The sequence below is a fragment of the Amphibalanus amphitrite genome, unplaced genomic scaffold (assembly GCF_019059575.1).
Source record: "Amphibalanus amphitrite isolate SeventyFive unplaced genomic scaffold, NRLGWU_Aamphi_draft 000210F_arrow, whole genome shotgun sequence".
Lineage (NCBI taxonomy): Eukaryota > Metazoa > Arthropoda > Thecostraca > Balanomorpha > Balanidae > Amphibalanus > Amphibalanus amphitrite.
This window is the reverse complement of record NW_024881705.1, coordinates 724987-751553: the sequence shown is the minus strand read 5'-3', so window position 1 is coordinate 751553 and position 26567 is coordinate 724987. Positions and strand designations below refer to the sequence as shown.

At 51.4% G+C, this 26567-nt stretch overlaps 1 protein-coding gene across 5 annotated transcripts in view; it reads right to left on the bottom strand.

The window, feature by feature from the left end:
* Positions 1 to 26567, bottom strand: part of LOC122385141 (dnaJ homolog subfamily B member 6-like) — a 50452-nt gene extending 23885 nt beyond the window's left edge. The window contains exons 1-3 of one of the 5 annotated variants that reach the window (XM_043373186.1): positions 26361 to 26567; positions 18741 to 18945; positions 4402 to 4679 (exon numbers count right to left, since the gene is read on the bottom strand). The gene's annotated coding sequence lies outside the window, so the exon portion shown is untranslated. Of the gene's footprint in view, positions 1 to 4401; positions 5098 to 18740; positions 18946 to 26360 lie in introns of those variants that run through there. The other 4 variants (XM_043373183.1, XM_043373184.1, XM_043373185.1 and 1 more) reach the window with 4 other exon arrangements.

Genomic DNA, 26567 nt, shown 5'->3' with positions numbered 1-26567 from the left:
GCAACATCCGTTGATCGCTGCCCTCCTATCATTTATTTACTCCTTTGGCATGTTCTTCAACTTAGTCGTTCTATTGCACATAGTTGGTGTCTTGCCTGTGAAAACTGCCACAAATGAACGTGCATTCAGCACAATGAATGAAGTACCTATACCTACCAAAACTATCTACGCTCTACGATGCATAAAACACGTCTTTGGTCTTAACGGATTGATCCTACTTTACGTGCATCATGGCATCTAGTTATATGTATTACGATTAAGTATTGTCAACAGGTTCGGCCGCAACAGCAGGCATCTGAAGTTTCGGTGATTGAAACTGGTTATGTGGGTACACTGTATGCACCTGTGAGAAGGCTATGAAGGCTGGTCTGAGGTAATTTGGATGATGTTTACGCATCTCGCGCTCCGGTATCAATCCGATACGGTGATATGTTGCGTAGATATGCCACCGCCAATAAACTTTTATACATCGACACCCATGAGCCAAGCTTTCTATACAGTTTGTGTGGCAGCGGCCCGACCAAACCTTAGGTATTTTTTATACCTTCAAATTTGGTAAAAGAGCGAGAGGAGCTTTGAACAGTGATCGTATAAAAGGCGTGCCTAAAAAGCGGAGGAAAAGGTTGTTTTCAAAAATTTCGCGCGCCTTCGGCGCAGCATTTCAAGACCACTTGACCTTTTGTGACCTGGAGTATAAAGAATACGCACGATGCAAAATCAATGCAGCACGACCTATACGAGGTTACGCAAAAAAAAACTGGTGGCATGGTAAAAAAACGCCTCCCAACCCCCCCCCCCCCCCCGTTGAGTGATTTTTTATCTCGCGACCGTATGGCGCCCTCCTTGGGTGAGGTGGCGCCCTCCAAACCCTTGGCCCCCCCCTTCGCGATTTTCTAAATACGCCGCTGATCCTTCTCCTTTCTCTGTTCTCTCTCGCGGGGAGCATCGAACTCAGTGGGAAAATAGCCAAGCGTGACCGGAGACAGGGGAAAGCCCACCGGCAATCAGCAGCCATTGTCGGTAGTTTGAACGCTGATTGAAAACAATCGGATGAGATTAACACGGGCGTAAAACGGCTCAATCGATTTGATAGTGCTTTGAAAGTCACCAAACCAAGCTCAGGGCCAGAATGGACCGGAAATGTCTCGTAAACTAGGACTGGAAAACACCATAAAAGCGTTCAAGTGAAAATACGTTCACTTTATGGGACAGCGGCGATTGACACCTATTCCGACCATGTTATCATGAAGCCAATGGGCTGGGTTCTTAGCACCACCATTAGGTATTCTATCCTCAGCACTGAGCTGCCGGTTCTATCGATGTGAGTCAGCCGCCGAGAACGCCGACATCTCCATATCATTAGGCGTTTTTTGTCGTTTTTGCACCGCCACACCTCTGTGAGACGGTGAGAGCACGAGGTTCCCACACAGACCACAGCGAGCAACACAAAGTCACCCGGCCATAGCGGAGCTCACAGTGCTGATCTGAGGTCAAACAGATGGGACTGGTCGAGTCCGCACCCATTGCCATTTCGGACCAAAGCCGTGCCGGTGACTAGGGTCACTAAATTTCGCCAAGCCCATCGAATTGCGTAACAGCTCGCCATTAATTTTCAGCCATTCCACAAAGCCGTGAAATCTTACTAGTTTAATATGGCACACAATAATCCCGCACTAATAAATACGTGTCAGTCAAGCTCCACAATTCCAATCAAAGGCACACAATCCTCCCCTGATACCCCTCACGTGCCCGGCACAGTGACGAGTTCCCCTAGACCGAAATTGACGAGGGGAGAAGGAGTGTCAACTGTCAGGCAGCGAGGAGGGGATGGCCAGACAGCCTATCCGCTACACACGCCACAGGCGAGTCCCTAATGAAACCCATCCGGGCCGCGCTGAGTGAGAGAGCAGTCACTCAGCTCGGCGGCAGGGCGGTGGACGAGCCCGCACCTGCTGCGGTCTGTAACCCCCTCAGCCGCCGTCCGTCAGTACGTCTGTGAGGCGGCGGGCAGCTGGAGTGCGCGCTCGGCTCTCCGAGCCTCCCCTGGTGACAGGCGGAGACCTTCAGAGACGACTGCGGTCGCTGCAGACACCGGGCATGTATATTGGCTGACGGCGCAGCAGCGGGTGCGAGTGAGCAGCGCTAATGCTCTGAGTGGCTTGCAGGCTGGCACGCTGCACTAGTGGCGTTCGCATACTCATGCCAGGTGGCAGCTGGTATAAATGGGACGCTTCCGTTCCGTAGCAGTTATGGACAAACATGCTCCATCATTATGCAGGCAGCCAGTCTGACGGTCAGTGGTCGGCCGACCAGTCCAGTCCTGCGAACGACATAGGTCCAATCCCGCAGCCGACAAGTCTAGTCAAATAGTCTAGTCACCGGCTGAAAGCTTGTTTAGGACGTGTAGCTGCGAGGCACAATCATCGTAAGTCAGTTCAAGTCGTAGGTCACTTCGTCACAAAGGTCCGTGCCAGCGTCATCTGAAGCATCCATGGAACTGACCGCATGCTCCCGACTGACTGGCTAAGTGGCTAATCGCATGAAGATCCTCCAAGTGAGTTCGCATGAGGAATGAGGATCCTCCAAGTGACTGACGACATGATCCCGTATGACTGATCATGAGACTGATCACATACGGCCATACGCCGCGACTCTTCACCAGTTCCACCGCCGGCCAACGCACACACATCACACACGCACATAACAGACACGCACACACTGTGCAATGAGGAAGTAGCTGATGATGTTCCGAGCGCCCTGCCAAAATACACTAGATGGGATGAAAGTGATCTCCCCAGTGAGACACGCCAATTCTCAGCCATGATCTAACTTCAGGTTTGGGAGGGGGCAGACACTGACTGATTATCAAACACCATCAGTCCTGATCACATGAGGTGACTCACACTCTGTGCGATAACGTGATGTGATACCCCAGAAGGCTAACTTCTATAACCTTCAAAGCAGGCTGCACTCTGCCGCCTGGAGTGAAACAACCTCGCTGGTGTATCAGGCTTGACACCGGATCACCGATGGGACGGCAGGGAGGAAACAGCGCTGGACCAGAGCACAGGACGAGAGCAAATACACCGCGTCTTACAGCCACACAAACAGCCAGTTGTCCCCACTATCGACTCGACAAGGAACAATCATAGCAACTGGTTGCTACCCGGCGCTTCCTAATGGGCTATGCGCAATGCCAATGGACGCCGCGTCTCCTCCGTGCAATATCGTGAAATTGTAATTAATATACCTTACGCGATTCGACCATCCGCGCCACCCGAAACAATCAGTGTTTGTCCAAGAATTAATCGGTAATAGACTCACAGTAGCCTGTCTGTGGGACCATCGACCCTTGAGGGATTATCATAGGTAATATGGCTACTCCTGGGGAACGGTAGAGCGAGGGAGAGGGAGGAGGGAGAGGGAGAGGGAGAGGGAGGGAGCGGGAGTCTGAAGAGAGGTCGATAATGGATCACCCAGGTCCCACAGGTCCGACCCCAGCCCGATGAGATGCCCTCGGGGCGCAGAGGGAAGCCTGCTCCGTCCCGGGGCGAATTTCAATTTGCACTGGGTCTAGCACTCAATGGAATAAGCCGCTGAAATCCTGTCTGGAGTAATGGAAAACTGCATCCCAGAACGGGGGCCGGAGGGCTATGAACAAAAGGTCTCCACAAATTTCGTAAGAGCATAGGTGTGAGTGCTTTAGGGTTTTGGCTATTTGGGTTTAATCATGATTAACCAATTTATCACAAGAATTCATAAATCACCAAAGGAGCCAGATATTGCGGCTAACGTGAAATAATGAAGACCGACAGTGCCTTAAAATTAAATAATTAGTGGCCCTAGCAGCTGGGGAAAACCAGCAGCAAATGCGATACCAGCAACGCCCTTCATGAATACCTAACTGATAGGACAGGATGGATTCTGGAATGAACTTTTTCACCATTCTGGCCAGAGTCGCCAAGAGGGCGGAGACGGTCAGCTGACCACCAGCTGATTCCCCCTCCCCTCCCCTCCCAGAGCAGCCCCTCCGGCGTCCGGGGCCGGTCCGGCCCGGACCCCGTGCCCGATAACCGAGTGTCAATCGATACGCGTGCCGTCCGGCCGGCGCCAGGTGCCCATCGGTGCCCGATTATCGAGTCCGCCCGCCCCACCGGCCACTACCATATATGACGCCGGCCGGCCAATGTGCGGGCCTTGATAACCTTCAGCTTTATGATAGTCACCGGCGCAGGAAACACACTCCGTCAGCCGGCCCCGGTGGCCGGCCGGCCAGCTGCAGCGGGCTTGACGGACACGGTGTGGCATTTTCCTGACCTGCGCACCCGGCACCCGGCGCCGGCGCACCCCGCACGCACCCGCAGCGCACCCCACACGCACCCGCAGCGCACCGAGACTGACCTTCGGAATGGACGGTGCGTGGCGATCGGCCGGGCGCGAGAACAAAGGCCAGCGAGAGCGCGCTGTCCGGTGGACAGGCTGCGCTCCCGGTCCGCCGCGGCGGGTGGCGAGGTGACTGTGCCCTCTAGGTGGTCCCAGGGAGGTCAGTAGCCTCACGACACGCTGAGTTGGGCGATAGAGCTGCGGTCCGCTCCGGTAGTCCTGAGACGCCTCGCGATTTCTATCGCCAGTCGCCTGCTTCCTCAGCAAGCTCCTCGCGTCTCAAACGCCGTCACCAACTGCAGGAAAATCGATGTCCCAGTCACTTCGGCTTCACTGCAGCTTCATGCCTCCCATGCAGTCCAACGAACTTTGAACCCACCACAGCCACGCAGACTTCACGGCACCATCGAATTCACTGACGAGGGGTTCCTTTTCACTCACTTAGCCAAACCGTCCACATACCGACCAACAACAAGTCAGCAGACGTCCACACCAGCCCCCACTCTCCCTCACCACCCCTCCACCCAGTCCGCCGCAGTTTTTCGACGGAGCGGCATCCACGGCACACACCCCTCTCACAGCTCGGCGCGACTGGCAAACGGCCGACGGCCGGCGCCCGCCGCCCGGCGGCCGCCCCGACTCTGGTGACATCAGAGTGACGTCACGACCGCCGCCCGGGCGGCCGGCGAGGCTCGCCACCTCACTACAGACACTACAGAGTACAGACACAGGACCGGTACGGTATTCGGGTGGTGGTGACTGGCAGACCCGGCGACGTGGATTTCCGAAACGTGTCGGCGAAGCCAATCGGCTAATTTGGAAATCCCTTACCGGGTAATTTCGTGATGATTTGAAGAAGCGTTCGGTGGAAGTTGCAACATTGCATCTGCCGCCACAGCGCCACAGCGCCACAGCAGGCAGCAGCTATAAAGCTAGTGCAATGGATTTCAATTTTCAGGAGCGGAAAATATAACATGTTTACATGTGTATTTGTGGGCAGATATGCATGTCAAAACGCATTAATTTGTACATTTTTAACTGCTCATTATGTACAAGCAATGCATAAAGAAAACGTTAATAAATACTACCTAATAGATGCTTTGGGAATGGATAGTTATGCTATTGGGTGGAGCCAAGAGCCGCCAATGAGCCTGAGCATTCGAATGTCCACTAGGGTGGTTCACATTTACATGGTAAAAAATAAAGTTCGTCAGATTCATCGGGCCGGGTCGGAATTCTTGTCGATACTATAGCACAAGCTTCTGTGCAAAATTTCATTAAGATCGGATGATTTTTTCCCGTCCCGCAAAGCGGTCAAAGTTTCCATTATACGTACCAGCCTTTAGTATAGGGCGAATACTTGTCTTTCAACATTGCCCAGTCGCGCCAGCGGCTATCTACCAAGGAGCTTGCTTGCTCAACGCACCAACCCTCTCCTGTCTTCTCAATGATAGATCTAGTCTTTCTATCAGCCACAGGCAGGAACGATAATCCACAGTTCCTGTTGCAGTTCCTGTTCTCAGTGCCAGGAGCAAGGCCCTGTATGCCAGGAGGTGCGAATGCATTACGCTAGTTATGAATTTGCCTGCGTCTGGGCTGGGATGGCCGCTGAAGCTGCAAAAGACACACGCTCAATCACCGAAATGTGGCTTGTTTTGGCAGTCAGAAGCAAATCCGTGCAGGATGAAACAGCCTCTTACGAAATGCATGACGCATCTTTTCACTTTACACACCATCCGTCTTCAGGCCCCGGACTCCCGAGATCCCGTCTTTCAAGCCGTTTGTAAAGTGGTGGCAGCTCACGGATCGAGTGTCGCTCAAACCGCTCAATGACTTAATCGACTTGGCCGACAAGATGATCGTCACCTGACGCGCATTGCTGAAGAAGCAGCGGCCCCGTGATGACTACCGCAATGTGGTGTACTTCACCATCGTCGTGATGGACGGTGACTTGGAAGCGAGCATCCTGAAACCGGTTGCCCTACAACGTGCTCGTTGGATGGCAAAGGTGATCAACACGTAAGATCTCAACACGTAAGTCAAGAACACTCTCAAGAACACTCTTCTGTCAGCTCGCGCTCACCGAGCACGAGAAGAGGACGATGGTCCGGTTCACCACCTTCATCGTCACAAGGTAAGTAGGGCTGTCTGCCCACTGATCGACCTCAGCATCGTGAACTGACATCGCCCTCCGCAAAGGCTCCTTCCTACCGCTTACCACACAGATATCGGACGGTAACCGGGCAAGGTGATGGGCATGGCCAGGGGGCGTCGAAGTCTAGTAGGAAAATCTGGCAATCCCCGGCGTGACGTAACGTCGGGGATGACCGACGGCACCTTGCACTGAAAGATACGGCAGAACGGCTATTTTTGAAAAATGATTAAAAATACTTTTGTGCTGTTATGACATATAAAACGCTTATCAGCATGTTCCTCATCATGTGATAAAGCCATATCCGTGGTCGAAAATAGCTGAGCCCCTCCCAATTTCCAACCACCGACCTCATAAGCAAAGGATGCAAGCGTAATCCTTAAGGGCGACTTTCCTATACATATCCGTACAAATGCGTCCTTATGGAAATCGGTAGTGTGGCGATTGGCGACGCGCGCGACATCTGTGTGGCGACCAAGTGGCGACTGTGGCGACACCTGGTGGCTGCTTTTCTGCTGTGTGAAGGCATTGGGGTTTTGCCAGATATGGTTCCTACTGCTACACAACTATGTTGACCCAATACTAGAAAGTTATTTTGCCAGTAAAAGGCAAGCAAATTGAAAGTCAATTTATAAAATTGTTTATAAATGATAACGAGAAAATAATAAAGAAGTTTTGATTGAAGAGTTATTAAAATACCCAACCGTGAAACTATATTCTGGTAGGTTTAGTAGACAATAGTCCGTGCAACCTTGTATTTAGGGCCTTAGGCAAGGCCATCGGTCTCTCCTTCTTCAACGACGGGACGACGGTCGAGGAAAAGAGGCGATCGCCACCTCCATGCAGCAGCGGCTGAGAGAGAAGAACCCTGCCGCGCCGAAGTCGCCCTCGACGCAGTGGGGCAGGGCAGCGCTCGCTGGCGTCGTTTGCATCTGTCGGTCGGTACATCCCTCGGGGCCAGCCACGATTTCCTCAATGTCGACTCGGCCGAGTGGTCAGACAATGACGACTTGACCACTGCTCATCGGCGACCGGCACATATACGGGTGGTGAACGACTTTGCGAGAGCTGGGTATTGCACTGTTGCCCTCATCAGTGGGAAATTTTTAGCGCCATCGCGCACGGCAAGGAATAGTAAAAGCACTTCCTTCAGGTCGAGGAGCACCACTGCACTGGACGTTGCATCCGAGAGGGATATTGGTGTTATTGGTCTCAAGATCAGGGCCCAGGCGACCTGTAGTTCGGATGCGGTGAATACCCTCACCCTCGCCACAATTCGAGTGGGGGTTGCGCTGGGTGGGAGGAGGGATGCACTCGGCCCGAGCTGTGGCGAGGTTCAGGGTATTTACCGCATTAAAACTACAGGTCGCCTGGGCCCTTATATTGAGACCAATAGTACATGATGGCACGCACGGTGGGTTTCGTTTTTTATCTATACCAGATATGCTATTTTAACGGATGCCTATTCCACTCTAATGTGTTTCACTCCTTTGCTGCTCTTTTTTTTAGTGACTGCCAGTGCGTATTGAGCAAAAAAATGTGGACTGAGTGGGAGAATTCGTATTATCGCTCGCCCCGTTATTGATAACATAGGAAAACTTTGGTCGCTTTGCGGGACGGGATAAATTTATCCGATCGGAATAAAATTTTGCACACAACCTTGTATCATGGTATTGACAAGAATTCCGACCCGGCCCGAAAGATCCTAGAAACTTTTGCAAAATGGACCACCCTAATGTCCACGTCCATCAATAATTCATTGTGGTTGCCATGGCATCAGCCTGCGAAGAGTCCGCTCGTAAAATCATCTTGGTTTCAGAAATGAGCGGCCTTGTCAAGCACTTCACGAGGTGGGGTAGTTCAGAGGTCGACAGCAGCGCGAAGTTTGAGATTTGCAGAAATTATATGCTATGAAAACGATGCCAACGCCACAGCCACTAACAGTATCAAATTCAGGCAGAACAAACAAATATGCCCTCAAAAGCTACTCAGTAGTCAGGTTTCAACAAGGCACAACGCACTCAACTTCCACGTACACGCACAACGGTAAACACATTACATAAGATCAGGCATTGGTAGGATTGTGATTGCAGGATTGCAAAATCCTGATTGCATTCCTTTTTGGTGGATTGCACCTGTATTTGAAATCCATTAAAAAAAGCAGGATTTGATTGCGGATTGGATTGCATCATACTTCAAATTTTTGCAATCCAATCCGGATTGTGTTTGATTAGTGCTTTAAAATGGTTTGTTGGGATTGAAAATTATGAGATCGGCTTCATCAGCTTAATGTACTTTGCTATCAAGGGCTTTACATCGAAACTTGAAATAATTTAAACGCTTTTAATTTAAACGCTGATGAACTACATAGGAAGGGCAAAATTACGTATTTGAGGGCGAGTTTTAAAAATATAAAACACTGCTTGGGTAGAGGTTTAAATGTGGGGGTGTTTGAGGCAAAAAATATTTCCCATAAAATACCTGTGCCTTAGATAGGAATTACTCGCAAGACTAGGTACTAGTGATTTGGGGTGATTTGGGGATGGAGGCACGGCCCTATGCCCCCCTCCCTCCCCCAGATCCACTAGTGCACATAATAATACAACAGGATTGCAAAAAAGGATTGCGGATTTGATCACAATCCAAGTGAAAAAAGGGGATTGCGGGTAGGAATGCAATCCACTTCGGCACTAGGAATGTGGATTGGGAATGCAATCCTTTCAAAAAGGATTTTACCGATGCCTGCATAAGATACACGATACACACCAGCGCGGCGCGCAGCTAAGGCGACCACTCAACCACCCACGGGTCCCAGCCCTCCAGGCTTCGGCTAGTCCTGCGCGTACCAAACAGCCGTTTCAGCAGGGCGAGAGACGGGGATGAGACACGGGAACGAGCTCCAGTCACCGGGAGAAGAGGTGAGCCCAAATGAACACACCGTATGAGCACACTCTGGGGGACCCTAAAGCCGGCCAGTGCAGTTCTAGGAAGAAACTGGTTAAAAACAGACACGGGAAGAGAGAAAACGGGGTGACGTAAACCTAGGGCGAACGGAGGGAAGAAATTATATAATGTAGTCCACTCTCCATAAATTTAATCCAGGACATTATTTGACAGATGGTTTTAATGATGTTTCGCACATTATAACGTTATTGTAGGGGCCGATGCCAGTGAAGAAAACAAATCAACGAAGTCATGTGCCAAAGAAAACATGAAACCATAACACGCCTCTAAAACTATCGCTTGCCCTCGCATTAGCATTTCGTTTAGCTTCACCCCAACGATAAACATTGGCGGGTTCATCGGGTTTAATTTAGCCCAGCGAAATAAAATAATCATTATTAGTGAGTAGACGCGCCTGGTCCAGCCAGCGCGGCGCCAAGAAATTCAGACGATCAGTTTGACGCATGGTGGCTGATTTTGTCGCTGACGTACGCTGACCGACCGCACTCAGCTGCTGACCGGAGACTGAGAGCGATCACTGACCGATCCATCACCCCACCGGCCGACCTGACCTGACTGCGGAGACTGGGAGATAAAAACGAACCGGAAAGGTCACAGGTCGGCCCGTCTCAGCCACCCTGAGCCGCAATCAGGCGGCCCGTGATTCAAGCCGGTCCAAGCTCCGGCAAAGGAGGAGGTCAGGCGGTCAGGCCATAACTCGGAACACAAAAACTCTGGGCCTTTCGGTTTGCAAGACTGCCGGCTACGAGAGTAGATGAAACTGAGCTACTTAGGTATTCAAAATCAAAAGCGATCTATTGTAGTCTAGTCTCGATGAGCAGCCAGATTGAGCAGGATTCGTCTGAATGTTTCTGAATTACTTATCCCTGATACGCCCGCATCGGAGGTTCACTGTCAGTGCGACCTCGAGCTCAGTATAGCTGCGGCCTGCGCCGCTCGTTTATGCGTGCGGAATTCCGCCACTGACACTGTCTCGACCTCTGAGTGCCGCTAACAGTGACAGTGACAGTGGCTGTGTGACCGTCCGGCGGTCACTGCCAACACCAGAATAACCGCCGGCCGGACACCGCGCGCCGACCGTGCGCCACAACTGCCGCAGCGTGCGCCACGAACGTTACAACCGCGCCACGAGCGAGCCAGCGGCGCCGGAGAGGGCGTGGCGCCCCTCCACCGGCGCTGAGGCGTCTCTCGGCGAGCGTGGCATCCCAGACCGATGTCCGGTCAGGCAGGCGAGGTCATCCGTGTCAGCGCGGCGCACGAGCTACAGGAGGAATGGGATGAAAAACCAACAAAACGTGCCTAAGAGTTACGAAATGCAGCTGGATGGGAGCCATAAAAACCACCCCCACAGACCAAGTGGTTACCAAATAAAGCCGGTAACGGGTAAAAGTACAATGAGGAAAATAAAACCCACGTATCTTTTGCCCGCTGCACAGTTCTGTACCCGCCGAACCTCATTGAAACATAAAATATTGTTATTCTGTCAATTGATAATTCTGTCAATGTCTTGCTGAGTATTGAATTAGAGACACTGCAAAGCTAGGAGTTTCTCGGTCCCCCATCCCGAGAGTCCGAGACAACAAGCATTAGCGGGGGCGTGTCATCAACACAATCAGCAGGCAGTCTGTCGGCCCACAGCGTCTGCCGGACTCAGTATCAACAGAGATGGGCTATCAATAACACAACCCACTGGCGCCTTTGCCGTCCCGCCGTTTGCATAACACAACGTATACTGCAAGCTCCATCAATAAGGTAATAAGAAAACCTTTGGTTTCTCAGCTGACAGCAGTTCTCCAAGTAAGGCAACCCGAGCACTACAAGCCTGACTGAAATTTCGCCGCCAACCGACGCGTGTCTGCCTCCTGCGCTGCCGCCGTTACAGCTCTCCAACGGCTCGCAACGGCCGACGGAAGCTAATAAAACAAGCAGCCAGCCCCGCCTCGAGCATGACTCGGGGTGCATTCCGGGCTGACTCAGACTCTAACTCCGCCGAGTGCCGACCGCAGGGCTGAGTCCTTGCACGCCTGGCGATCACTGATGCGGGGACAGGGCGGCGGCGAGGGGAGAGACGGCGGAAGAGGAGGGGCAGAGGCGGGTCAGACGGCGGAAGGGTTGGTGGGTTGACAGACTTGGAACAGGGACCAGTAACAGAGATAACATATCATCGAGAGTAAGATCCTCTCAGTCTGTTCCAGTCGCACATCCTAACACCTCTGAACTCCTCCAAGATTGTTTCCCTGTTCCAGTGGCAGCTCTAGCCCCTGCAAAGCCAAGGAGGGCCCTGCTCCAACCTCCTCTATCTTGCTCTTGGAGGAGTTTAGAGGTATTAGGAAGTGCGACTGGAACAGACCCTATGACTCCACAGATTGACTTGTGGACTTCCGACACGGACAGGTCAGCTAAGGGTCAAGCGCCGACTGCTGCTCAACTTACCCTCCCCTGAACGGCTGACACGTCGAAGAGAGGTGTCACCAACTGTCACACAGCTCGGCGTCAGCGGCACTGTCACAAAGTGACCGCAGCGTCCCGGCCTGTCCCCATGTGACAGTCTGAGTAAACTGCTGCGGTCACAGCGCCACCCGAGTCCATTAGCTCTATCTGAGCGGCCATTCAGACGAGACGAAAAACCAGGTCGATGCGGCGGTTGGTGGTCAAACAAACTGGAGCCTGTCCCCTGAGTGCTGGCAGATGGAAAAAACACTAAGGATCGCTGATGCTGATCTTGTTCAAAGGTCACGCAGAAATAAAACGTCAGAGGATGAGAGCTCCCCCAATAGAACATCCCAAAAATGGTATCATATCACCAACGGCATATCAATGATCGTAAAGAAAAAAGCTTTTAGCGATTACCAAAACATGGCTGATGCCCTAGCAGTCTTGATATCTCCATAAATGATAGCCTAAATGGATGAGCCAACATTGGGCGATAAATTACCATCCTGTCCACACAACATGCACACGAAAATAACGAACAAAAATATATCGTCCAAACATAACACTGTGAAACATGAAACCTAATGGAACCATGCAGAAAACTGCATACCTACCTAAAGGCCAAGCAATAGTGACACTACATCAGCAAAAGGGAACTAAATGTTTTCCGGGAAACTATAGCGCAATAGGAATGCGAGTCAGCTGAGCTGCTTGGCCCAAATCGACATGACTTGACATCAATCGAAGAATGTGAGATTATGGCTACGCGCCCAATAGTCCACCATTACAAAAAAGTGTTAGCGTTTCCGAAAAAAAAAAACTGAAAACGCTAGTGCAGCGGTGGCGACGAGCTCAGAACAGAGCTAACGTCTCAGGACCGAGCCACGAACACGATCGGCCGGCCCAGAAAAAACATCGCGGCCGACGACCCCGTGTGCGCAATCGACGGGGGCGGCGCGGGGGCGGGGGGAGGCCCGGAGGCGGCAGCGATCCGAGTCAGACAGATCGGCACAGGTTAGCGAGGACCTGGGGTCAACGGCCCGAGAGTGGAGGTGTCACTGGGTGTTAGTATGGTGTCACCAGTCATCCCAGTGCCACCGCACAGACCGCGCAGTCAAGGACACCGCACGCGGCCGACAAAGTTCGACAAGTTCCAGGCGAGGCGTTTATTTTAACAATCGACTGTATTTTGGATTAAGACGCTGTCTACGACGCAGAACCTGCCCTTGAACTCCCAACGTCAATGACAATAATAATGAATACGTCTGAAGTCGGCATAATTAAACTATCGCCAGATCGCCGAGGTGTACATCTTACAGCACAAGGATGACAGTTTCGAGTAGCAGCTACATTTCGCCGGAATCACGCCAGGCACCAAAGTCTAGCACATCTTAGCCTCACAGACCAAGCCGTAATGTCCAGGCGCCTGCGGTGACAGCCGTTACGCCTGCAGGCGAAGGAGCCCGGAAGGCGTCATGGGCAGCGAGCGCAGGCTGAACACGGACAGCGACCACGGGCTGAAGGACAGGTGGGGCCGGCGCGGCACGGTCCAGCCGCCGGTCCCGTGATCGTGCACCGTGGCCGCCGCCTCAACGGTCACGGACTCACGAGCCGAGCGCGACGTTAAACCGGGCTGTCTAGAACAGTACGAAGCGATGAAAGCAGAGGCCGACAGACCCAGGCAGGGTGAAAGATACAGAGACAGGCGAATATATGTTTTCGGAGAGGGCAGGCAGAAAGAAAAGGACAACGGTAGATTGAGAGAAACAGACTTCAACAGAAAAACAGGCAAAAACGGACGACAGAAGCACCGCCAAACAGAAACAGAAACACAACACACGCCTGAGACGGAGATGCTTACGACCCCACCACTAACATCACCAACACAAACCAGAGAGAGCCACCATCGTGCTCACGTGACTCCATTCAGAACCAAAACGTCCGGCTGGCTACGCTCCCGGCGGGGCCACCGACACCGTCCGGCGGGCCGAGCACAAATATTTGACCGTGCCGACACGACAGACCGCCAATTCGCACCAGATCGCGCACCGGCGGCACAGGGGCGGTGTCAGGGGACTCGTCACATGCCGGACGGCAGAGTGAGAGCCTGGCAATGTGTGAAGTGGTTGGAGGTTTGAGGGGTTGATATGTCAACCAGGATAGAGGTTGTGATAAAAATGTCGTCAGGCGGATGCGTCCTCGGATGTATCCGACAGCTGGGATCTACTGACGTCATTAGTTTGAAAGGAAGGAAAACACGGCAATCGTCTGTCGTGACGGCTTAAACCACCCACCGCTTCAAACTGTTCTGTTCCGCCACGATGGAGAAAAATAGCGACCCGAGTCTAAGTGGACGTGCAACTGGATAGTTTGGACGCCTGCCCAATGTCCACACCGTCAGCAGCGGGCTTGTCCACTCGCAGATCAAAGTGACCGTGTCGGAGAGAGAGAGAGAGAGAGAGAGAGAGAGAGAGAGAGAGAGAGAGAGAGAGAGAGAGAGAGAGAGAGAGAGAGAGAGAGAGAAAGAGAGAGAGAAAAAAGAAAGAAAGAAAGAAAGAAAGAAAGAAAGAAAGAAAGAGAGAGAGAGAGAGAGAGAGAGAGAGAGAGAGAGAGAGAGAGAGAGAGAGAGAGAGAGAGAGAGAGAGAGAGGAGAGAGAGAGAGAGAGAGAGAGAGAGAGAGAGAGAGAGAGAGAGAGAGAGAGAGAGAGAGAGAGAGAGAGAGAGAGAGAGAGAGAGAGAGAGAGAGAGAGAGAGAGAGAGAGAGAGAGAGAGAGAGAGAGAGAGAGAGAGAGAGAGAGAGAGAGAGAGAGAGAGAGAGAGAGAGAGAGAGAGAGAGAGAGAGAGAGAGAGAGAGAGAGAGAGAGAGAGAGAGAGAGAGAGAGAGAGAGAGAGAGAGAGAGAGAGAGAGAGAGAGAGAGAGAGAGAGAGAGAGAGAGAGAGAGAGAGAGAGAGAGAGAGAGAGAGAGAGAGAGAGAGAGAGAGAGAGAGAGAGAGAGAGAGAGAGAGAGAGAGAGAGAGAGAGAGAGAGAGAGAGAGAGAGAGAGAGAGAGAGAGAGAGAGAGAGAGAGAGAGAGAGAGAGAGAGAGAGAGAGAGAGAGAGAGAGAGAGAGAGAGAGAGAGAGAGAGAGAGAGAGAGAGAGAGAGAGAGAGAGAGAGAGAGAGAGAGAGAGAGAGAGAGAGAAAGATCAGCGACCGCCATACCGCGATGCTTGGCTCCGTCGGGGCACAGCAGTGCCGGTCCGGCCAATTTCCGTCCGTCCACAGCATCGTGTTAGGAATGTGACTTCCATCACGTCCGATTGAGCGGGCTACTGTGAAACCAACACGCCCACCAGGGCTACTGTAGCCACACTAGCGACATGGCACGGCGGCACGCAATGCTTCCAGGGAGTGATAACATACCGCATACCAGCGGCTGGCTTACCACTCATGTTGGCTCCTGAGGGCGTGGTTTCTAAATAAATAAATACGCGACCGGCAGTTGCAATGCAAACATGTGCATTACAAGCTGACATGAAACAATAAATGTCCATTGAGCTGAGTTATTTCATAATAGACCCGCCTGTGACGACAAACAGTCATCCGATGATACTCGCTCAGTCTTAGTGCTTCCCAGAACGGCCAATACCAATCCGGAAACAATCTGATAACGATGCTACTCGCCCGACGACCATGGGAAGCCCACTGATGTGATGCCACCGCCGAACAATCCAGCACCGACTTCAATGACGACATTCTCCAGATTGTAAGAACGACATTCGACAAAATTATCCGCATTTGTCTCCAGTACGCGCGACATTAGGTAACAAGAGATAAGCCTCACTACACTGGGAGCCCGTGGACAGTCTTGGCTTTCTATGGATTCCAATCGCTCCCGTCTCCATTCTCTCACACATGTTCAACTCTGAGTCCAGTCAGTCTCCAGGCGGCGCTGATAAATCCGCTGCTCCAGAGCTCTCCGTTTGCAGACTCGCCAGGAGTGTGCGTCGTCCTGCAGCGGCCAGCACACCCTGCAGCGGCTCTGACAGCTCGTCCGGCCCTCGAAGACCGGTCACGGCCGGTCATGGGGCGGCGCCAGCAATAACCCGGCTAAGGCCGCCCACACGCGCACACGCACTTTGCCGCGGGGAGCGAGACGGGGCTGACACTGGCACGCACTTCTGGCGGGAGGAGAGGGGATGAGGTTCCGGGTGGAGATGAATCGCTGGATGGTGCAATGGTGCCGAGTGGGTGTTTCTGAATGTCAGGATGTGGATTACATACGGCGGCCAAGAAAATCAGAGGCGGTAAGGATCGCTTGAAACTTCACACCGGTCACCTGAGGGATTTTGTAAATTGCTTGCCCTACAAAGGTCATAAGCCGCTATTGATCGCTAGCATTCTAAAATTTCGGAATAATATTCGGAGCTTTGCACCATGGGCGCTGCCTTCCTGGCGGTGGCTAAGCTAAGCCCTGGCCTGGACCGTGTGCCAGCCGCAATAGTTTGCAACAATACCTGGTGTTGAAGTTCCCAGCGCTATTTTCATATCACGGAGATATGGCCGTGTTTACACAGCGCCGCGATAACGGGGAGCAAGTGTTCCAAAACGGCAGCTTTAGGTATATCGCTTGGACACGAACGCAGACCATGGTATATACTGTGTAAGGTCGGAGCGGGAAGGACATTGCAAGGACGTTGAGCAAAATACCATAATAAAACTGCAAACTGGAGCAACTTTTCAGAATGCCAATTGGACGTCTACAACAAAACTTCCGCCAGAAGCAGCTCCACTATTTGAATATCCTATGAGCAAACCGCAGTACAGCGCCAGGGCGCCCGGCGTGCAGTACCCCTCCCCCTCCCTCCCCAGACATTGCGCAGACCGCCCCCACACACCGCCAGACGGTGTGCAGATACGCCCACAGCAGAGAGCGCACACGCACAAGTCAATGCAAATGAGGCAATTAACAATCAACGCACAGACGGCGCCGGCCCATGGTTGGATGGAGATCTGCATATGATACTCGTGTGGCAGACTGCAGGAGAGTTGTGAGAGAGGTGTGGACTGAGGCAGTCTGAGAGTTTGCGGGAGTCTGACGTGGCCTGAGAGAGCATGCATGAGCCGGTCTGAACTCTGACATAAGTTTCGTTTCCATAGCATTTTTGACGAGGCTCTAGCTCATTTATTTTGCGATAATTTCGATGCAGTGATCTTTGTATATTTAGAGGGGATAATTTTGTAAATTGTAAAGCACCATTGGCATCTTTTGCAACATAACGGGCGGAGCTATAAGCTTGCAACAATCCCTATGTAAACGGGGTTATAGTTGAGCACACATTGTGGCTGAATGCACCGGTGGTTTAGCCCAGGACAAAGCTACCTATTGCTAGTTTGCCGTTTGCCGGTGAAAACTAGCCAGTTGGTTGCTCTCATACTCCCAGGCCCTCGCAGTACATTACCCTGCCATTGACACATATTATGTAAACATTGATCGGGTGTATTTGTCAGATGGCTGTTATTATTTTCCCGTACAGGAAACAGCAGAGGGGGACCGGACGGAGGGAGAGCTCAGAAGAAAGAGGTGTTCCCGCTGGTATCTAGATTGTACTACCCATGTTACCATGCCATTCTGCGACAATTGTCGTAATGTGATAAATAACGGAAGAGTAATCGGCCGAACGGATATCGATTTAGTGCGGGGGAGCCGAGCGGGTTTGATACGTACTAGATGATGGCTAGCAACAGCGCTTATATTGTGAAAGAGAATAAATGGCTTACATCATGGTTGACGCAAGTTTGCATTTGCCAGGAATGTTTAATGACTCGGGCGTTATATCTGTGAATATTACTTCCCAGGTGGTAATGATCGTTCGGACTTCGGAGTCACTGCATTCCTGTTGGCATGAAGCAACCACGTTGGCAACCACATCTCAGCGAGTATTTTGAGCAATACCGATACTTGAGCGTAGTGAATATGCAAGGGTAACAGTACCCAAGACTAAAAGCGCCACTAGCGGACATTTTTCCATATTGCATCGCAGTTAACATGTCTCCAACTCCCTAATCGCTCCACCTTAATCGAGCCAACCACCTACCCCATCACCAACACAGCTATATAACAGTGATCTTGTACTGAATTCACCAGCATCAGCACCAGGGTTGACACCAGCCCTGACACCACCGCACCGATCAGCTCTGTCGGGCGCAGCCGGCGCCGCTCCTGCGACCCTGACCAAACAAGGCAGCGGCGGCGGCGGCGCGGCCACTCGCCGCCGGTCGGCAATCACCTGGCGTGGCCGCGACACACAGCCGTACCCCGGAGTCGGCGCCGCCGCCGCCTCACTCAGGGACGAGCCCACAGACTCCTTGGACGAGGGGGACGCTCTGAGGGGGAGGGGATATGCCACCGGGACCGGGTGCGGCTACTCAAAGTATTGTAGTAGCATGGCCACCGGAGATTGGTTTTAGGTTTATGGGTGCGTCAGGAGCTGGTTTTCATCAATATACGAGTACATTTGGATATCAATTCGATCGATGGCCACTGCTGCAAGCTAAGGCGACCGACGCCACGTGCATGATTTCAGTTTGGGGTGGCTTATCCATACAGATCCACGAGCATTTAGTAAAGCGTCAGTGCCTAAAGCTATAGGTCTAATCTTCCAATTAGAACTACATCCACGCAAAGCACAGATGTCGCCTCCTCACTGGAAATGCCCGTCACCTGTCAAATCTCCACCACACCAGCCCTAGCAAACCATCTGCAATCTGCATTCTCCACCGCCCAACACCTGAGTCAGCGCCTCGGCACGACGCATTAACGACTAACCTGCTGGAACTGTTCGAGCTCGGAGCTCCGATGACGTGGATGACGTGATTCGCTGTGACGTGGATGACGTGACCCCCAGTGACGTGATCGAAGTGTGTCCCAGTGACGAGCCGAAGTGCGTCCCGGTGACGTGGCCGGTCCCGGTGATGACAGTGGTGGAATGCAGCTGATCAATGCGAGGCGACGGTTCCTTGGTCCACGGTGCCTGGAAAGAGAACGTTCCGTTAAATATGATCGGCGCTGACTGCTGGGTTAACGTGTTTGCGTTAGTAGCGAATCACCATCCAGGATACGGTAGCGTCATCGACCATAGTAGGTAATTAAAATAATTCTGACAACATTGGCGTCTAGTTTGGGAATCGCACAAACACTATCAATTGCCACGCAAGACTCTTTTGATAATCCTTCAGGCACGAAAGAAAAAGGGACAAACACAAAGGTCCCGGAGAACATTGCGGATAGGGGTCAGCCACCGAAGGAGTGAGGCCATCACAAATACGATGAAGTTTGGAAAATGCAACGACAAATGTGATCACGAGGACCATTCTGTTCTCTTTCACGCATCTCCGCTTGCACCTCCCATTCGTCCCATCGCCGCACCCACACCGCCCACCGTCCCGCCACCGCCGCAGTCGGGTCTACCACCACGTGGGCTGACGCCGCCGCTCCTCAGCCGCCAGGGAGCGGCGCCACCTCCAGACACCGAGTCGGCCGCCCCCGCCCCCGCCCCCGCCCGGTGATGTAACCGGCCGCCCGAGTCTGGACGGTAGGCTGACGGCGACTGAAATACGGAGCTGAGCTGAGCTGGGCTGGGCTGGGCTGAGCTGGGCTGAGCTTAGCTACACAGCTGGGGAGAAATCGGAAACATGCAGAGAGCGCACAGCTTGGAGGGCACATCAAAGATAGCATATGTGCTTCCCGGTATGGATGTTTATCAACGTAATGTATGGATAATTCATTGATATTTCATAGCCAATGAAGGAGTGCAGCTTACGCTGAACACCGTGGAGTTAGGCGCCATTATGACCTGGACAAGCCACACCTCAATTGCGTCTTGGATTCTCGCCATCTGGTGTCTTCCTGAGGCTCGCCTGAAAATTTCCATCTCCCGTTCAGCTCCCTTCAGTTTCCGTCCGTTCCCGGTACTATGAAAATTATGCTAGCTACCTTTTGGTATTCTACGAACGCAACGAATGCAGCACGGGTAATGCTAAAATAGAACACATGCCTGGTCTACTGCAGGCTGACACAACAAGAAGACATGCAGTTTGTAGTTTACGTCATGTCATGACAGAACGCCGTTCATAATTCATAGCACCTCTGAGGCATTAACCCAGCTCAATAGCAGATGTCTGGACCGCTGCACTAGTCATCTTCATGGAATGGTCACAGCATGTCTGACAGATTTAACAATGATCAAAGCCAGGGAGAGCTCACGACATCATTTCAAAACAGCTGACGCGCAAGCACTCTTCGCTGACCCAATGTCAGTCATAACAATGTTCCATCAATCCAGGATCACCATTGACTATTGAGCAGTCACAAGACAATCCGGCTAATGGATTCAGAGTCCGACTGCGTTGAATGCCGTCCATTTCCCCCTCAAATTCCCCGGGCCATCGCCATACCGCTGATTTCATGGCCGATTTATCTACACGATGACCTGGGCAGCTGACGGCGGCGGGCAAAATGTCGATCGGACGGTTTATGGCAAGGCGTTGGGATTATCGGTCATTTGACCGGGGTTCAGGGAATGGTAGACAAAGGATACTTTGTCCACTTACCCCCAATGCTCCCATTATATGCTTCAGTAACAAAGGCAATTAAATGACTAACGCGGGTCTCAGAATGCAGACGGTTCCCCACTACTCAGAAATTGAGCCAACAAACGGTGACTCTATTCGAGTCGATCCAATATCATATTAAACAGACTCAAGCGAATGTGCGCCGACTTTGCTCGTTTCAGTTGTCGCCTGACGGAGTGCGATTGGTTCTCGATTTCTTGGGAGTGCACTGAGAACCCTCTCTCAAGTGTCGTCCTGCGACGGGTGTGCGTACCAGCACGAAAAAGTCTTCATTAAACACACTTGTGCTAAAAACCCGAGACCATCGTCAAGCGTACACGCTATCGCACGGCATCGTCAGGTGGCTTAGGCCGGCTTTTCAGATGAACGATAGTGAATAGGAATACCTACGTGGTGCGGATAGCTTGGATTTCCTTTTCAAGTTTTCACAACCCACTAGGCGTAGTTATCAGCCAACATACAGAAATAACTCGAGATAGAACAACTAACCGCTACATCAACTTCCCTCAAAAGTTGGTTCTGCAGTTGCGCTAGCTTCTCCAACCGATCATGCAAGTTTAAAAGAAAATACCGCTAGAAACCTCACGAACATACCACTTGACCCAAGCAACCACAAAGCCCACCCAGTGTTCCGAACTGATCATTTCTCCATGGGAATCGACAGCAACCAGCTCGGCTACCTCAGCGCGAGCGTCGCGTGTCGTGTTCCACGTCATCGACTAAAGTTGCGACAAGAGTCACCAGCTTTATAGCCCCGTTTCACGCGAAACCGTCACGGAAGGCCAACCAATTCCGTACCTTCCAACCCAGCTTCAAGCCCGAGTTTTGGGTGATTCAGAACAAAGAAACCTCTTCCGCAAAGCGAATAAGGCACGACTGATCAGCTCGTGAATAAATCATAAGTAACCTTTGACATGACCAAAAAAGCGTGCGTCAAACTATGCCTATGACGGGTCTAGGACGGAACAGCTGACATCTAAAACATAAACTAATGAACATCAACAACAAGAAGTGTTAAGAAGAACCACCATGAGACGCAGTCTAGCCTGAAGACGAAACTACCTGACCTATAGAACTACCGAGGGCGGCGCGTGTACCGCCCAGGCAGCTCATTCAGCTCCATTCAGCTCAGTCTCTCCCACACAGACTCCCAGACGACTGTGGGCGGGGAGTGTGGGAGGCGCGACCTTCCAGTGATGGTGAGTTACCCGACCTATGAGTCATCTCATTATATAGAGAGCCTCGGGCGGCGCCGACACAGGACACCTGGCGCGAGAGAAATGTGCCCAATCTGCGGCTGACAGGACAGGTAAGCAATACAGCTATAATAGCATCATCAACGACAGAAATTTCATGAGTGGTTTTTTAGTGATCACGTCTACGAGCTGGAATGTAACAGGCCAACCCGGTCCCAGTTCGGAAATCCAGCTGCAAAACTGGAACTGATCAGAACCTGCGATGGTACCCGTCATTCTGCAACCAAATGAATTCCTCGCAAGCTACATCTCTGTTGGGCTCATTTGCCTACACACGCACAATACATACTTCTTATTCACCCACGGAATACGGCATTGAATAGGTCCGAGAAACGCACTTCTATGTAAGATATTCAAGAATTCAAGGCCGCGATTTTTATCGAGCGTCATGCATAATTCGTGCAGACTGCATTAACATCAACACGGTAAATGAGCCCAGACGATTAGACTTTTAGCGTAAAATCACAGTCACGATGGCCTACCGTTACCAACTTCTCAGAAGTAGCAGGACTTCGCCATTAGGCATAGGTGCGAAGACTCTGTGCGAACAAATTACCGCGTCAGAAGTTCTCCGATACAGAGACGACGATCAATATTCCCACCGGTTGTTCTGCACCGTGCAGTGTCATGTTATTCACCCTCCCGTCCCACAGTCCGATCCATTCATCTCCGGCTGTCGTCCGAGCGGACAGACTCGGTCTCGGTCGGCGCCCATCTCCATCCACTTATGGCCGGCACGGAGCTTAGCTCCGGGAACAGCTCGCGCGCAGGGCGGCCAGGCATTTCCGGCTGGCCCGGACGGCAGCTGCCAGCGGCGGCAGGAGTCAGAACTCAGACACAGTCCGAGTCGGAGTCACAGTCGGAGTCCGACAGTCGACACAGCTCCGGAGCTGCACCAGCTTTGAGGTGGAAGTGTTTGAACTAACCAAGCTCGGACTGAGAGTTGGAGCCGCCCTAGCTTAGAAGTTGCTGTTTGACCCGCTACAGTCGGCTTGGAAGCGTTTGAACTATCCCGGGTCAAAGCTGTCCCGGTTCGACAACGACGGTTGCCGTAAGCCGAGCGGGACAGATGCTGTGAAAGTCGCAGGGGAGACAGACTGGAGCTAGCCGAAGCAGAACGGTCTGTCCGGTGGAGGATACGACGCGCTCTGGGTGAATATTTCAGATGTGAGAGCGTGACCCGTTGGGAATACCGCAACACTTCAGATGCATCGAATATTGGCGCACAATAGGTCAGACGATACACCAAACCATCAAAGGAAGAAGCTGCACTGACGTCTTAACCGTCAGCAAGAAGACAGACAGACAGACACGAGTCAAAGGATACGAGCTGGTGGTTATATCCCAAAGCTACTTCCGAACCCCGCACAAAGCATTGGAGACTCAAAATCACGATCTTGTTTTCAGAAAACAGTTTAATTAGCTTTCATAAATCGCGCTCCAACGACGTGTTCCTATTAAAATCCTTGTGTCCTCCTGATTCAATCAGCACTATCCGGATGCCACCCTGACGCTCAATAAGTCAATACCCTCCGGGCGTTGTCTGCGCATCAGTCATTGCGCAATGATGACGAACGGGGATCTGTCATTAATCGTCGATTAATTGTCCGTGCACACAATCTGATCCTCATTTAAAGTCGGAGATGAAAGATAATGGCTCAGTGGGTGGAGTTCAATGACGCAAAACCAGCGCACCGGAAACATAGAACCGGCGCGGCACCACCACCACCACCACTTGGTTTGACCACACAAACCAACTGAGCGGAGCCCAAAAGGCCGGCTGTGGGTGGAAAACTATCGGTGACGGTCTATTGAAGCTGCACATCTCTTGGGAGGAATAAAAACGCATAGAGCGTAAAAAGTTTGTCTGAGACTGCCGCACTTTTAAACCCAATCGCTATCCGAAAACTTTACATGGGGACTGATCACTCTGGCAGAAAAGGGCAAAAATGGTGATGTAACCGCCTTTACGTTTCGACGGATTACATCATGCTGATAACAGAAAACCCCACTGTCCCAAATATACCAGTCCGTAATCCGGCTAAATCCCTGAACAAAGCGTCGCGCCCAGCCATCCCCAAATATGTTCAGCCGTCTCCCCGTCCGGCCGCACCTTTAGTCCCACGGGTCCCACGGACTCTGAGACAGGAGCTTGATAGCCGATGATCCCTGCTAAATGCAACAACAAAGGGAATTGCCGCCTCGCAGCGCCGTAATAGGACATCAGTTTTGCAAAGTTTTCATTCGCAACTTATCGGTAATTCATATGCATTATGCATCTTGCAAAGCAAAATACTACCAAAGCTGCCCTTTCTGACTTGGTCTAGCTCAACCACAAAAAAAAAATCATCCTCCTACGGCACAAACAGAAACCTCACAAATGTGTCCCGTAGCCGCAAACAGCACGTTTCCCTCAAAAGTCACGAAATGAATAGTAGCGAACCGCTACCTATCCAGCAATCACTAAAATCGCATAGCTAAACACCACCTATCGCAGACCCAGCTGCTCTAAAGTGAGGGGAAGCCTAGAGGAGATGAAGCGGCACTAAAGTAGGGTCACATCGCCCGGCACCGTCCAGATCCCGCCCGAAGGAGGGGCCAGGACGTCTGGGGGGGGGGGGAGGAAGGACACCATAGAGCAGTCGGGGCATGCGTCAGTGGAAACGACGAGCGACCGACCGACTCACGGCGGCGGGCATCCGTGTCTTGGCACCGGTCCAATCCTGCGGTGGATAAACCAAACAAAATCGGCGACCGAATCGTGAAGCACATCATCTGTGACGTAATACCACGGGAAGGCACAGGGACTAGCCGAGGAGGGGAGAATATGACGTCACACCGTCGCCTCTGGATGGAATAGGTGTGGCCCGGAACACGTACGGTAACATGATCTCGCGCCTCTGACGCACTCAGCTCAGGATGACGTCACCGCAACGAGCATGGTGTTCCCATAGGGATGGATGGATCAGGGATGGCTCTGAAACTGAATCACTTGCCTAAGTCAGTGTAGAAGGAGCAGTGAAAAATAAGGTATGTAAAGAAGAAAGCTGGGACATTCTTAGAGCCTAGCCATGGGGCTCAAAGGGATGAGATATGGGGATGGTAGTAATGGCACCAGGAAAAGAGACACTTGCATCAGGTATCTGATTGAAACAACTTTGATTTATTTCAGCATGAATTCAGTGGCCTATGGTGTGAAACATACAAAGACAAACTCATTTTAATGAATTTCAACAAACATGGGGAACATAAGAAACTGCTACAGTTTGACCCCCAGCTGAGCAGGTTGACCCTTGTCCTGTGAAAATTCAGGCTCTGTGACAACTAACAACTGACAATCCTATGACAATGCAGCCTATGAGCCTCGGGTACCAATCAACATAATGCCTTCACAGACTCCTGGATAGTCAAGAGCTGATTGATCATTCTCATTATTCAGATAACTTTACAGAATAAACATCAGCATACTGCTTGGAGTGAGTGTGAGAAACTCATATCAATATGTACTCAGGAGGCACATGCCCATTCAAAAACTCCCCATATCAATATTAATTGCAGTGACCACAAAGAGGGAGCAGTCTTTCATGGCATTGCTTTCAATCATCTGTATATTGCTCTGCAACTGGCCACCCATTGGTAGTGGTCACACTTTTCAGGGGGTTTTACCTAAATCCTAGAAGCTTTGGGAATGGTTAGCTTGCATTTATTGTTTTACAACATCGTCCCATGACCCATCATCACCATCTTAATATGGAGTAAGGACTACTACAAGTAAGGATGCCAGCATAAGTCAGCATCTCACTTTGAACATATTCACTGTACACCTGGGCCCTGTTTCACAGCATGACGCTGCAGCGTGCTGCATGTATCACTTATCAGTGTATTAGGTTTCCACAGAAACATCAACAAACTCAGATGCTTGCAATGCTAAAGCGTCAAGGTGAATTTGTCTCAAACACCACACAAACACTGTAGTGCAGCATAGCGCACTGCAGTGGCGAGCAGTGAACCAGTCGGGGAAACTATGGTAAAATCTGCTATTTTTAGCAGTCTGCTATTTTTAGCAGAAATCTGCTAAAAATGGGTACGCATGTGACGTCATCGTACCCAAATATAGCAGATTTGGGTACGGCCCCATACAAAAGCAGATCTGCACCCTAATTGAAGCAAATGCGCATCAAATACCTGGCAGATTCATGATTAGAATAGTGCTGAGAATGTCCTCTGATATTTTTGTTCAGATCCGACTATTTTCAAATAATGAATTTGAAAATAGTCGGATCTGAACAAAAATAGCAGAGATCACTCTCAGCACTATTCTCATCACGAATCTGCCAGGCATTTGATGCGCATTTGCTTCAATTAGGGTGCAGATCTGCTTTTGTATGGGGCCGTACCCAAATCTGCTATATTTGGGTACGATGACGTCACATGCGTACCCATTTTTAGCAGATTTCTGCTAAAAATAGCAGACTTCAAAAAAATAGCAGATTTTACCATAGTTTCCCCGACTGGAACGAGGGCCAAAGAGAAAATGGGTTAACATAGGGTTAACATACCTCGGCTCCCGCTAAACTCACCACAACAGATCTTGAACTAGGTTCCAGATATCAGAGAGGGTCCTCTCTCAGCAGAAAGAACCAAGTGTGATTGTTGTTGCTGACTTAAGAGGTACGCAACAACATCAATATAGCAATGCTTCCGCAATTCCTTCAAACAATCCCCAAGCACCACCACTCACGCCCCAGACTCTCGCACAACCCCCA